The following is a 14,601-nucleotide window of genomic DNA, read 5'->3' as shown; positions in this document are numbered from 1 at the left end:
CAAACCTGATCCAGGCAGCTTAGTAAAAACCGGTCTTAAAATAAGAAACAAGAAGAAAAAGATTGAGGACATAACTCATGGATAAAGAGCTTGTCTAGCATAGCCAAGGCCTTACACACACACACACACACGCACACACACACACAGAGTGGGGTCTGCTCTTCTCCCCCTGCTGTCTGAGCTCAGCCCTGAGTCTTTGACCCAGGGACTAGCAGAAAGAATGGTGCAGTTTTATGTATCAACAGCAGGGGGCGCCCCAGAGGCCTAGACTAATCTGGATTATTGAGTGGGGCAGACTGGGCTCTGCAGCTCTCTGGCTTTCCAGATGCCCTGTGTCTCCCACATCTGTCCCTTCTCATCCAAGTTTGGCCACAGGACTTGGTAAGAAGCATGCTCTTCCACAAGCAGAAGGAAGCTGGGAGCTGGTGCTTGGGGGTGGAGTGACCCAGGGGCTACTGCAGGGACAGAAAACTGGGGTCAAAGGTCCCATTGCCACGTCTAAATTCACCCCTGACACCCCTCCCAGGATCACTGGCCACTAGCTAATGTGAAACACATCTGACCGCAATGGCGGTCAGTTACATTATGTAGGAGGAGTCAGTGCCTGTCATTAAGGGACTGTGACTAGGGTGACGATCAGGGTGGTTAGTGTAAATTGTCAATGGACAGAGTCTAGAGCCACCTGGGAGACAGACCTCTGGACATGTCTGTCTGTGTGTGTTTGGGGTCATCTTGGCTTTTGTTAATCAAGAAAGGAAGACCTGCCCAATATGGGCGGCACCATTCCCTGGCTGGCTCCCCGGACTGCATAAGCAGAGACAGGGAGCCGGGCAGCAGCGTGTGTTCATCATCCTCAGCTTCCTGATTGTGGATGGATTTTGACTGGCTGCTTCAACTGTCTGCTGCCTTGACTCCTCTGTCATGGTGGACTGGACCCTTGAGCTCTGAGCAGAATAGAAACTCTCTAAATTGCTCTTGTCAGAGTATATTGTCATAGCAACAGGAAAAACAAACAAACCCTAAGACAGCAACTAAGACAGCAATGGCAAACCACAATTAGAGATGACTTCCCTGCCCCGATGGTAAATATAACCCTTCCTGAAGGAGGGGCTGATTGGCTCAATCCTAGAGGATCAGGACTGCGTTCGGACTTGGCCTAGAGATGCCAGAGATGAAGACCTGAGCATAGCATCTACACCTGCAGTGCTAGCATTTGGGAGGTGGAAGCAGGGGAATTAGGAATTCAAGGTTATATTAGTGAGTTTGAGGTCAGCCTGGGCTACATGACACCCTATTTCAAAAGCTGAAAAGGCAAGGGAGGAGAACAAGGAGAATGGGTATGAAGAAGCCGAGGCTATCTCATTGCTACTGTGTCACCAGAGAGGATCTGAGGAGGGCTAGCTGTCATAGGCAGGCAGAGAACCGCTGTGGGATCAGAATGCTGGAAACTGAGGTCCCGTCCCAAAGCCTTCTTTCTACCCATTTCACAGAACCAGAGAGTGAGGTTTATGGACCTTCCTGCTGAGATCCACCCTCCAACTGCTGTTCTTTGTGGAGCCACCTGTCTGTACATGGGGTCTTGTCAGTGACACTTGCCAGCTGGAGTCACAGCCTTCAGAAATAGTGCTCCTCACACGTGTGCCCACCCCTGCTGCCTCTGTGGCCTTTGTGGGTTCATGTCTTCAGCATCTGTTGTACACTGGAGCCTTGGGGAAGCTAGGACTGCCTAGCTGTCCATCCTACGCCCTGGGACCTGGGTTCAGGCCACCATCCTGTCTTAGGGCAGAGCTGGGTCTCTAGGACCTCGGCTTCAAAATCAGCTGCACACATTGGGTCTGCAGATGCTGCACACTGGATCTGTAGATCTTGTATACACTGGATCTGTGGGCTCTGAGGACAGTATGGGGTTAGAGCGTATCCGGGACTTTTCTCTCCTTCAGGTGTGTCAAGCTCAGAGATGAAGGGGCCATTGCCTTTGAGAGACTTAAACATGGGGCCCGGGGAGACGTTTCAGTCAGTAAAGTACTTTTTATACGAGCAGGAGGACCCACACTCATGTGTCTTGTTACTTTTCTGCTGCTGTTACAAGATTCCATGACCAGGACATCTTACTAAAGTGTCTAATTGGGCTTACAGTTCCAGGCTTACAGTTCCAGTCCGTCACCAGTGCAGTGGGAAGCTCAGCAGCAGGCAGGCAGGGCTCTGGAGCAGCTGAAAGCTCAAATCCACAAGAAGCGTGTGCGTGAGAGAGAGAGAGAGAGAGAGAGAGGGAGAGGGAGAGGGAGAGGGAGAGGGAGAGGGAAAGGGAGAGGGAGACGGAGAGGGAGAGGGAGAGGGAGAGGGAGAGGGAGAGGGAGAGGGAGGAGAGAGAACGAACACTTGTCTCCAAAATAAAATGTGGAGAGAGACTGAGGAAAATACCCTGGCCTCCACTTGTATGAGTGTGTGTGTGTGTTGTCCTCAGAGCCCACAGATCCAGTGTGTGCAGTATATTACACACACACACACACACACACACACACACACACACACTAAATAAATAGGGGCTTACAAAATGGCTCAATGCTAGCCCGATGGCCTGGATTCAATCCTAGAAATCCACAAAAAGATGGAAAGACAGAACAGAAGTCACAGTGTTGTCCTCCGACCTTTGACCTTCGCATGTGTGAGGGCACATCCCTCCCTCCCACTACAAGCAATACTAAATGTAAGAAAGAAGAAAGACGAAGTGTCACATAGCTCCCAAGAGGAGGACCCCCAGTGCCATGCAAGGGAGGGCCCTGGGGCAGAGGGCTCAAGTGGGGAGATGTCACTGGGCCTGGGCTATGGGGGAGGGGTCACTGTGTCTGACTCAGGCCTAAGCTGTTGGAGCAGAATGCCAGGCTTGGGAGGGGCCCCAGATCCCCTACACATGAGAATTCATAGACCCTATAGACCCAAAGGCAACCCAAAATATGGTCGCCCTGAAGTTCACCCTGGAGAACCAGCGAGTTTCTTGGGTGAATTTACAGAGCCAGGGTGTGGAGCCGTCTGCAGGAATAGGGGTGACCCAGAGCAACTGCATTGAAGGTTTTCATCCACCGTGGATAATGGCTGCCCCATAGCTGGGATCACCCTCTACCTCCCCATTCTATACTCTCTAGCACCTCCCTAGATCCCAGGGCCGCATGTGGTCAGAGCAGGGTTGTCCACATGTGGTCGGGAAGAATGGCTGGAACCTCAAGTGAGAGTAGGTTGTCCATCTTCTCCTCTGACGAAATGTCAGTTAACCAGCTCTGTGTGACAGTCTGCTGTTAGCAGGAATGGCTGACCCGAAGAGGATAGGAGCTGTTTCGCTTGGTCCAGATGTTTGTGGAGGGGCAGGGATGTGGTGTCTGTGAGCTACAGTTCCAACTGCAGGTCATCCTGAGGACCTTCTGGTCTCCAGACTTGGTGTCCCTACTCTGAGCCACTGTGACCCTCCAGGCCCAGCATCCTTCTCTGTAAAATGGGACACAGCAGTGTCTCATTAAAGCTCCTGGGTGGGGGTGTGGCAATGGCGGTGATAACGTGACACTGGTCCCTTGTCTCTACTGTGCCTTCCTTGGCTCCATCCCTGGGCACAGGTAGAGTCTTGTTTGCCTTTGTTGGTATTTAGGGAAGATGGTCAGGGCAGACGACCCCCCAACCCCCGCAGCTGCCGCCATATCCCATGAGGCCCCATGAAGGTGTGGTTCTCCCCATGAGTGGTCTGGAACCCTTATGCACTTGTGCTAGGATGGGTGGACCCCAAGTGCCCTCCTTCTTCTGTGGTGATGTCAACATATGCTGTGGGCTGTAGCCTTGTATGACATCATCCGGAGCCTCCCACCCCAAAACTTTCCTCCAGCATGCTGTCAGGAAAATCTGCCTCACCAAGGCTCCAGCAGGCTTCTCCTTTTGCACTGAGGAGAACTGAGTCACTCTCTCTGTTTCCCTTTTCCCCTTAGCTGCCAGGAAGCTCAGGCAAATCTGAAGGTCAGCCCCAGCACCCCCAAAGTTTGGCATAGCACCCTTCGAATTTCCGCTGGCTAGCTTCTGTGCATGCAGGGGGAGTGGTCATAGGGAGTCTCGGTATCCAAAGAAAGGAAAGAGGAAGGTGGCCAGGGTCAGGGAGGCCAGACCTGAAGTTCTAGGCATCAGTATGCTGTGCGTTCTTGAGCACTTACCTTTACTCTCTGATTCCCTTCAACTTCCAACTCCTACTCATCCTTGACTTCTCTCCTTTGTGACATTGGGGGGGGGGGGGGGTGGGGTGGGGATCCAGTTTTCTCAAGGGCAGTGCCCCAGAATATGGGAAGGAAAGAGGCTGCCCCCTCCCCAAGATCATCTAAGAAGGCTCAGGTCTGCCGATGGTTCTCACGGGGACACCGGGCAGCAGGCTCTGAGTGGGTCGTTGTTATTCAGGGCCTGTATCTTTCTTGTTCTTAAGCTGGAGTGTCCTTGAGATGCAATCGACTCTCATCTCCTGAGTCAGTCCCCTAAAACTCTTCAGACCCACATACCGTCTCCCTGCAATGAACATCATCCGATTCTTAATTAAGGAACAAGATTAGAGAGCCCTTGGGCCACACGTCAATGTCATTTGGACACCATCGGATGAACCGGGCTGCGAGAGGCAACGGGGAAGACTGATGGAGGGGTTTAGGGTAGCGGTCGGCTGGTTATTTATCCTGCAGTGACCAGTTCCAGCCAGTTCCAGCATTTAGCATTATCTGTTGTTCAGATATTTCACCTTAGAATTTACAACACGGAGCAAAGAGAAAATAATAAAACCAGGCAACGGCAGCGTGCACAGAACTCAGGCAGGAGGATGGCCATGCAGCCGGAGCAGTGGCTCAGCCTTTCAGAGCATTTGCTGCTCTCCCAGAAGACCTGAGTTTGGTTCCCAGATGAGGACCCTCTGAAATTCCAGCTTTGGGGGAAATCTAACGCCCCCTGCTGGCCTCTTCAGGTACTGCACCCACATTTCCGTATTCACACAAACACACATAAATAAAGGTGAACAAATAAAGAATGAAGTCGAGTGTTGTGAGACAGGATTTGATCGCCATGACTGCCACTCCAACCCTGAGGCTAACTGCCACCTTCCCAACTATCCTGGCCCCAGCAGCCCCTTGGTTCCTAACCTTGCCCCATCCCATCCTACTCCCCCACTTAATAGTATCTGAAGTGGTTGTCTAAAGCTCAAATCTGATTAGACTTGAAACCCTCCTACAGGATTGAGAGTGCAGCTGCAACGGCTACTTAGCCATAGATGCTCACAGTAGCCAGAAGGTGGAGCCAAGTGTCCATGATGAATGAGTCCATGTATGGACTGTGGCATATGGTATGCACATATACAGTGGAATATTATTCACTCCTGAAAAGGAAGACATCTGACATGGGTCATAGCATGGAAAAGTTGTGCAGACACTAGGCACCCACAGAGGACCGAACTGCAGGGTTCCATTGCAAAAGGTCCCTGGGGCATCACATCCATAGACAGAGGCAATCATGGTTGCCAGGGTGGGGGAAGAAAACAATGTAGAACAATCTAGAGAGGGCTGGTTGCCTGCTGTGAATGCTCCCAGTAAAGAAATATACATTTCGAACTAATAAAAAATCATAAATTTTATGCTTGTTTTGCCGCAATTTAAACAAACACAATGTGGTTACATTTTAAAGTTTGTTTTGTGTATGTGTGCAGAGAAACATGTGTGTGCCTGGTGTGATGGTCAGAGGACAACCTGCAAGAGTTGGTTCTCTCCTTCTACCATGTGGGTGCTGAGGTTCGAACTCAGGTCATCCGGGTTGGCAGCAAACACCTTTACCTGTAGAGCCATCTTGCTGGCCCTAAACCAACAAAACTCCAAGAAACTTCTCAAAGGAAACAAAACAAAACCCCTTCAGTGGTTTCTGTACCCTCAGCCTGTGAGACCCTCTGCCCCTCTTTACCACTCTTTGCTACAGGCTCTGGGACTGTCTGGCTAGCCCACTCATGTGCTATTTGGAGTGCCTATTGACTAAGCAAATGGCTCTTCAGTTCCCACAGCCCACAGATGCTGCATTCCACTCCAGCCAAAGGCAAGTGGCGGCTTCAAAAGGTTGGGATCTCCTCCTACACACTTGGGGGTGGTGACACTTGCTCCCAACTTGACCCTGGACTGTACTGGGAGCTAAGCCGTAGGCTTCACACTCCCTGGTGTGAGTGGGGGTTCTAACACCCTCATTCTGAGGCTGTTGGAGCTACTGCTCTTGCTTCCTGAAAAGACTGTCTTTGCCAGGGTTGGGTGAAGGCAGCCTCACCCAAGGGTGTTAAGAAGGAGCTTATGATGGTTATTATCTGTGGTCAAGTCTACGGGACCTAGAATCACATGGGAGATGGGCTCTGGGGGATTATTTTGACAGTTTGCCCACTGTGGGTGGCACCATTCCCCAGGCAAGGGAAATAAAAAGGAGAAAACAATAACAACAACAACAAAAAACAGAAACAAAAAACAAAAAACAAAAACCGAGCCAAGTGCGAGCATTCACTGCTCTCCATGTCTTGACTCCTCGGGTTGTGTGACCAGATCCGAGGAGCTCCAGTCACTTCATTTCTCCCCGCCACAGTGGACTGCACGCTTGAATTTTATAACAGCAGCAGGAACATAACTAAGGCAATGTGAGGGCCGTGGGTTGTAGTCCTCTCAGTCAGCGCATGTCACAGGAGGAGGCCTGACAGCTATCCAAGTATTCCTCTATTATTACAGAGGAGGAAGCTGAGGAGAGGACTCTGCCCGGCACCGCCATCCCCAGTCAGGTTTCACTTCCTCCTCTGTGGCCCTGTGCTCTGTACCACTGAGAGGTCATTTGCTCAGTGTGGTCCTCGCCATTTGTCTCCGCTCCTGCCAGACTGTCAGAATGCTGAGGACCATAGCTAACCTGGCTCTTCTATGTAACCTTAGGTCAGTGGTTCTCAAACTCCGTAATGCTGTAACCCTTTAACACAGTTCCGTATGTTATGGTGACCCCCAACCATAAAATCATTTTGTTGCTACTTTGTAACTGTAATTTTGCTACTATTATGAATCATAAGGTAAATGTCTGAAAGGTGACCTAGTGAAGGGTTATTTTAATCCCAAAGGGGCAGTGACCCACAGGTCGAGAACCACTGCTGTAGGCTAGCAGGGTTAACCACAGGCATGCTACTGACATGAGAGGCATCTTGCCTGCTCAACATCGAGGAGAATGAGGACTCGTGAGCTACCTGTGGATAGAAGCTGTCTTAGGGTTTTACTGCTGTCAACAGACACCATGACCGAGGCAACTCTTATAAGGACAACATTTAATTGGGGCTGGCTTACAGGTTCAGAGGTTCAGTCCATCAAGGTGGGAACATGGCACCATCCAGGCAGGCATGGTGCAGGAGGAGCTGAGAGTTCTACATCTTCATCTGAAGGCTTCTAGGAGAAGACTGAATTCCAGGCAGCTAGGATGAGAGTCTTAAGGCCCACACCCATAGTGACACACCTACTCCAACAGGGCCATGCCTGCTAGTAGTGCCACCCCCAGAGCCAAGAATATACAAACCATCACAGAAGCCCCTCAGGAGACTGTGGCCCTCACAGATGTGGGATGAAGACTCCAGACAGGAGCATGGGGCACAGGGACTGGTATCAGACATCCCAGGTCGCCACCAGGACTCTGCCCTAACAATAAGGCAAAAGCTTTACTGCATAAAACAGAGGGGCTGCAGGCTGCAGACGTGTCTCACTGGTAGGGTGATTCTCTTGTTTGAACAAAGCCCTGGTTTCCATCCGCAGCGCTCCAGAAACTGGGTGTGGAGGTTCTCATTGTAATCTCAGCACTTGGCATACGGAAGCAGGAGGGTCTAGTGTTGGAGGTTATCCTTGGCTGCATAGTGACCCCAAGGCTAACCTAGGCTACATGAGATCCTGTCTCAAAACCAAACAAAACAAAAAAGATAGGGAAAAAAAAAAAGAAAGAAAAAAGGAAGGAAAATATGAAGCGGTTGTCCTACGGAGATGATCAGTCATTTATCCCCCAGACAGCCCAGGGTGCTCTGCGGTCTTGGGGTGGGGGTGGAGTGCCATGGAAACTGCAGGGCTCGGGACTGGAAAGCCAGCTCTTCTCTTGTTCACCCCCTCCCCGACCCCCCCATCAGAGGACAAGTACCTGCTTCCTGTCTGTAAAAAAAAAAAAATTAGTAAAGCTGCGGCTGCACAAGGAGAGGCAACTGGTTTAAACAAGGAGAGTTCAGAGGGATCTTGTGAACAGTGTCCGTGGAATGCAGTTAGCAGAGAGCCAGTCACGGCCAGCTGCAGTGGGAGAGCCGGCCTGGCCTCTGTGGCAGCTATGAGCCTGGGCCATCAGGAAGACAGGGAGGCTGAGCAGGTCTATCCTGAGCACAGCTGCCGTGTGGGCGCCCTCGTGTGGCTGACATGGGAACAACACTCAGAAATACTCCCGGGCTCCATGGCAGTGCTGACCTCTGTAAGCTACTTCGGCCTTCACCCAAGGGACCCTGGGGCTGGCTCTACCTCTGTCTTGCTTTCTCCAGTCATCCTTCCAGAATCTCCCTTGCTGGTCTCAGAGGGAAGGATGCTAGATGTTGGGGAAGAGGGCAGTGTGGGGTCAGGATCTGCAGGGCTGGGAGGTTGGGTCTGATTGGCCCGGTTGGTGTAGGTCTTCGATGTCCTGGGTCAGACCCTATCTCTACTCGGAATTTTCTTCATTCTGATTTTTCCTCTCACTACTTCTGATTGTTGATGGTATGGTGTGGGCATTTACTTATCACTGTCTGAGAGTTTTAGCTTCCCCTTGGGGTCACCCTGCATGCAAAGGTCTCACAGGAAGTCCTGGGATGGCCCTCAAGTATGCTCCTCTGCTCACCCCATATCCTCTCTCTCCTCCCTCTCTCCCTCCATTCTCTGTCCTCCCCATCATCTTTCCTCATCCCCTCATCTCTCATGTCCCTCCCTCCCCTCTGATAATCCCCCAGTTCGCCATCATTTTCCCATCCATCTTTCCATAGGCCATGGTAGTTCTAGGTTGTCCTCTGGCAAACTGCCCTTACTTCACCTGTGAGGACATGTCCTCTCAGGGTACATGTCATTTGTGCAATATTCCTGTACTCCTGGACACTACTAACAACCATCAGGTCCCCCACACCCCATCTTCCTCTCAAATGTTTATAGCCAGAGATTCTCGGTTTCAAGAGAACAAAACCTTGTATCCAGGCTCACCAGGCAACTAGTGACCTGGATCTGAGTCACATTGGAGACAGTGTTCCTGCCTCGCCAGGACGCAGTGACCACCCCACCCTGGGAGCAGACAGTCCTGGGGTGGTCCACTATTGCATGGGACAATACCAGGGGGATGACATTGACAGTTCTCTTGGGGAGGACCTAGGAATGGGCTTCAGGCCAGAGGGAGTCTAATGGCCTCCTTGCGAGAGAAGAGAGAGGGTAGGAATGACCTGTGTCAACTCTGTGTGGAAGCCGTGAGCTCAGTGTGGGGGTCAGTATGTGCCTGTGGCTGGGGGGTGTGTGTGGGAGGCTGGGGGGAGGGAATGGGAGGAAAGAGTCTCGAAAGGGAGTGGGGCTGAGAGGCCAGGCACCAGGGCCTGTTTACACCTCTCATTTCTCTTGACTGGCAGACAAGGAAGGACCCCTTTGTCAAGAAATCTCTACATGTGGTTCCCAGAGATTGAGCTCAGGTCCTTAGGCTTGATGGCAGTCACCTTTGCCCACTAAGCCATTTTGCTGGCCCTGGATTGTTTTTTGAGGCATCTCTGTGGCTCGAGGCAGTTTTTCCCATGGGTCTCCTCCACAAACAATCTGATCTTAAAGCAAGCAAAAGCTCAAGCAGACACACAAGCCAAGAATGGGCCCAGACACATGGACACAAAGCTGGTATTTATAAGTCATTGGGGAAATCCAAATGAAAGCCGCGGGGAGGCTCTGCTTTCCTCTCTGAAGGGCAGCCATCAGACAGGGAGCGCAGCATGTGTAAGATCTGTGGCGGAGGATGAGAGGGAGGGTGCCCTCAAGTGCTGGCAGGAATGCAAATGAGCAGCCCTCGTGGAAAACAGCCCGGGGCTTCCTCAAAACTTAAAAATGGAACTGTATGATCCAGCAATATTCACTTCTTCATAAGGCTCGCTAAGGACACAAAGACAGCTGGTCGCAGATCTGTAGTTAGGGCCTATGTGACACAGCACCATTCACTATAATCAAGACAGAGCTGGGAACTAGGAACAGAGAGCTGGGGTGAGCGAGCGGGGTGAGGCCTTCGAAGTGTTGGGGGGAGTGTTCTACAGCATGCGTTGTGTATTTGAAGGTTGCCGAGGGTCAAGCTGTAGCGTTCTCACCCCCAACACACAAAACAGAACACCATGTGGATGACAGACGCTCTCATTTGTTGGACGTTACCATGTCACAATGTGTACATAGTTCTCACCCCCAACACACAAACAAAACAGAAAACCATGTGGATGACAGACACTCTCATTTGTTGGACGTTACCATGTCACAGTGTGCACATAGTTCAAAATACCCCAACAGGCCGGCTAAGTGTATATAATCCTTATTTGTCAAGCATACCTTACTATAACTGAGTGTGCATATGTTTAAGTAAACCCCAGGGTATGATACCAGTTTGTATCACTCCCTCACTCACTCCAACAATCAGCCAGTCTGCCAGAGAACCGGTCAGTCCTCACTGTCTTTGGTCACTGTGACGAAGTGTCACAGACCGAGTAACTTATGAACAATAGAAACTCAGCTTATGATTCTGGAGGCTGGCAGTCCTGCCTGTGCCCAGTCAGCTTCTGGGGAGGGCTGCTTCCTGGTTCATGGCTGACCAACCTTCTGCCATGTTCCGTGTGGTAGAGGGGGCTGAACCATAAAGAGACTACTTCTGCCCATGAGGACACCATCCTCTAGTTGGACCACCTCCTAAGAACCTGCCTCCAAATGCCATCATACTCAGGGCTCAGGGCATGGGCTCAGGTACTCACATTTATGTCCTTGTGAATGGCACGGGGCGGGTCCACACAGCATCTCTGGTTTGGACCCTTCTCCTTCTTTTTCTCCTTCTCCTTCTCCTTCTCCTTCTCCTTCTTCTTCTTCTTCTTCAGATTTATCTGACATTTCTCTCAGCTGAAATGTCCAGGATAGAAGACCTGTTCTGGGGCTCAACCCTCCCCCGTGGTTACCTTCGGATATAGTTAAGTAACACCATGTCTGTGCCTGACACATTACTAAGAATGAGCCTCTAGCATATACGTGTGTGTGTATATATATATGTATGTGTGTATCTATTACACTTTAAATTTTTATTTACTTATTGTGTTTGTATGTGGACACAAGTGTACATGGACCAGCCCCTTCCTTCTATTGTGGGTCCTGGCCATAAAACTCAGGTAGTCAGGCTTGGCAGCAAGTGTCATCTTTTTAGTCAGTCTAGCATCTTGGACACTAGATAGGAGATTCCACGACTACCAAGTTCCGCAGACCGTATACTACACATTAGCAGTCTGTCTGCTTCGCCTGTCTTCCATATCTTCTTCTTGGTTCCAGCTCATCCCTACCCACCCTCGAGGTCCCTGTAGCCATTTGGGTCTTTCTCTTGACTTCTACCGCACCCACCCTGGCCTATTCCTAACGTGGCCACTAGAGGGCGCGAGCGGAATTCACATCCTGTGTGTTTTTCGTTTTGTGTTTGAAAAAAAAAACAAAGTAGCATCAAGAGTGTATTTCTGGGACCAGGCACTATGCACCCGGTGTGATTCATTCCAGAGCTACTGCATCCTCAGTGGCCTTGAAGACATCCTGAGCCCTCCAGTTGAATCCCTACTTTGCTTTGTCAACTGCCCCCATCTCCCTTTCCCAGTGAGGTTCTTTAGATTTAGACTGTCCTGTCTGTCTGTCTCCCAGGGTGCTCTTTGGGAAAGAGATGTCGTTTTGTTGGACTCTGCAGGAGCTTGTTTATATATGTTTCAGGAGCCACATAACATGTTAGCTATGCAATGCACGAGAGATTTTCTGGCAGTGGACCAATCGATGCTCTCCTTTCAGGCTCCTCCCCTCCCGCCTTCCGAGGCTCACCCCACCCCTTCCCCCAAACTAGGGGGGACCACAAGGCAGGAGAGAAATTCAAGGCAGGAAAGAGTACCCGAGACCTCCAGCGGCTGGACGGAGGGAAAGTGTGCACACAGGCAAAAGCCATTCAGTTCCGGGTTCAATACGTTCCTGCTGTTCTTGTGTGGGCTTCTGCGAAGCTAGACAGATTGAGACTGGGGCTGCTGTACCCCCGCCCCTCCCTCTTTCTGGCTGAGGCTGGAGTAATAGTGAGAGGTGAACAGGGGCGTTAGACTCTATCTTGGAGAAGGAAGCAGGAAGTAGGGACATGGTTGCTGAGTAAAGACAGGGCATTGGGTAAGGGCCTGTCCCACAGTCTGGGGAAAAAATCAAGAGGCAGTTGGTTAGGAGAGCTAGCGGGGCCAGTAGGACAGCTCTTAATCGGGAGGGCGGCCTTCAGGACGAGGCTTACTGCCCCCAAAACTCAAAGCTCGCTCATACCAGCACCAAACTCTCTCCACATTTCTTGTAGAGAAGCTACATTCTCAATTAAAAGGTTTTTGTTTATTGTTTTAAATAGTGTGCCTGTGTGTGTGTGTACACACACATACACACACGTGCACGCGCACACGCACACGCACGAGAAGACACCGGTGGCGGTCAGAAAAGGGTGTTGGATCCTTTAGAACTGGAGTTAAAACGGTTGTAAGCCACCTGATGTGGGTCCTGGGAGCTCAGCTCAGGTCCTTTGCAAGAGTAGTACTTGTTCTTATCTGATGACACCACTCCAGTCCCCCTACGAGTTTTGAGGGGCACAGTAAAGGGAGAGAGTTTCCAAAAAATATTTATACCCAGGTATGGTCATACGCTTCTGTAATCTCGACGCTTGGGACACTGAGCAGGAGAATGAGGTTAAGGCCATCATGAGCTTCATGGTGACACCTTGCTTTCCACAAAAGGAAATGAGATATTTAAGAGAGAGAAGAGTCCTGGGTGCTGGGACTCTGAAGGGGAAAATATGAAGAACAATAGCTTAGGCCAGCCTGACTTTAAAAGTAGTTTCGTAGGAGGCAGGAAGCAAATCTCTGTGAAGACACACATCACCAGGCTGATCGGCTGCCTAATGGGTGGCCATCTGGAGAAATAGGAAGTACGATGTGCTCCACATGGATGGGTGATATGAGCTGTCCCCGGCAAGCAACTGTGAAACGTTAAACCAGGAAATCACAGAAGGATGCTTCTAAAACACGGCCCAGAATGGCAGAAACCTTTCTGGGAAGCTCGCACCCACCCAGAAACCATTAAGGAAGAGATAGGTGAATTAGCCCACGATCCATGAAGCTAGAACCGAGTATCATGCCCGATACTCGCGATAGAAAGAGCGAACTTCCTTAGTAAGAAAATCAGTGGGAAAAACCAATGTAAAAGATATAAAGGACAACGCATGAGAAAACACTGCGGTGGAGGAGAAACTGGGTGAGCTCCAGGCCGACTGGAAAAATGCTAGCTCAGAGGAAGCCGAATGCAAATCACAACCAACCCACTCTTATTTTCTTTTTTGCCTGCCCGACTGTCAAAAACAGTCGTGCTTGAACCTCTGCGATGCTGAGAGGGAAGAGGAAGGGGCTGGCTAAGGCATTGTCTGCAGGAGCCTGAATGAGTCCTGTAGGGCAGTGAAAACAAGCGGACAGACCCTGCACCCAATCCAATGACCCAGAGGATGGGGGGTGGGCGGAGAGGGAAAGCAGCCTTCAGATGCTACACCTGCCAGAATGCACATGCGCACAGCTGTGGCCCTGCATTGGAGAGGGGCGGGGATCCTCCTCTGTGCCCAGCGGGAACTCCTCAGACATTCCCACGCTGGTACTTGGGGCGGGAAGAGAGGAAGCTATTCGCAAATAGGGAACAAAGATCAGGGTGAATAATGGAAACTGTGGAGGTGCGGAGGACAATATGGAGAGGAAGTAAAGAATGTTTTATTCTCCTGGAGCAGTCCTGAGGTGTCAGCCATGGAGGTCACCTGATGAGGGGACGCAGACAGTAGGGACCCTAGCCTATAGCCAGGCTTTTGATAACTTTGTGGGTTCTTCTTTATGCCACCCATCTGCACCCTTATTCCACTGTTTCAACCCCTAATATTAAGTAGGAGAGAAAGATAGAGGAGACATTATTGTTAAACTACTTCCTGCTAATTAGAACTGCCATAGAGTTCCTTGGGGGGCAAGTTTGATATCTAACTTCTTCTATTTCTTCTTCTTCTTCTTCTTCTTTTTCTTCTTCTTCTTCTCCTTCTCCTCTTTCTCCTCCTCCTCCTCTTTCTCCTCCTCCTCCTCTTTCTCCTCCTCCTCCTCTTTCTCCTCCTCCTCCTCCTGTTTCTCCTCCTCCTCCTCCTCTTTCTCCTCCTCCTCCTCTTTCTCCTCCTCCTCCTCTCTCTCCTCCTCCTCCTCTTTCTCCTCCTCCTCCTCTTCCTTCTCCTCTTCTTCCCCCTTTTCCTCTTCATGTTCATCTTAAGAAA

The sequence above is a fragment of the Grammomys surdaster genome, unplaced genomic scaffold, assembly GCF_004785775.1.
Source record: "Grammomys surdaster isolate TR1022 unplaced genomic scaffold, NIH_TR_1.0 124439, whole genome shotgun sequence".
Classification (NCBI taxonomy): Eukaryota; Metazoa; Chordata; class Mammalia; order Rodentia; family Muridae; genus Grammomys; species Grammomys surdaster.
The sequence above is the reverse complement of the archived record's forward strand: the minus strand, read 5'-3'. Positions refer to the sequence as shown.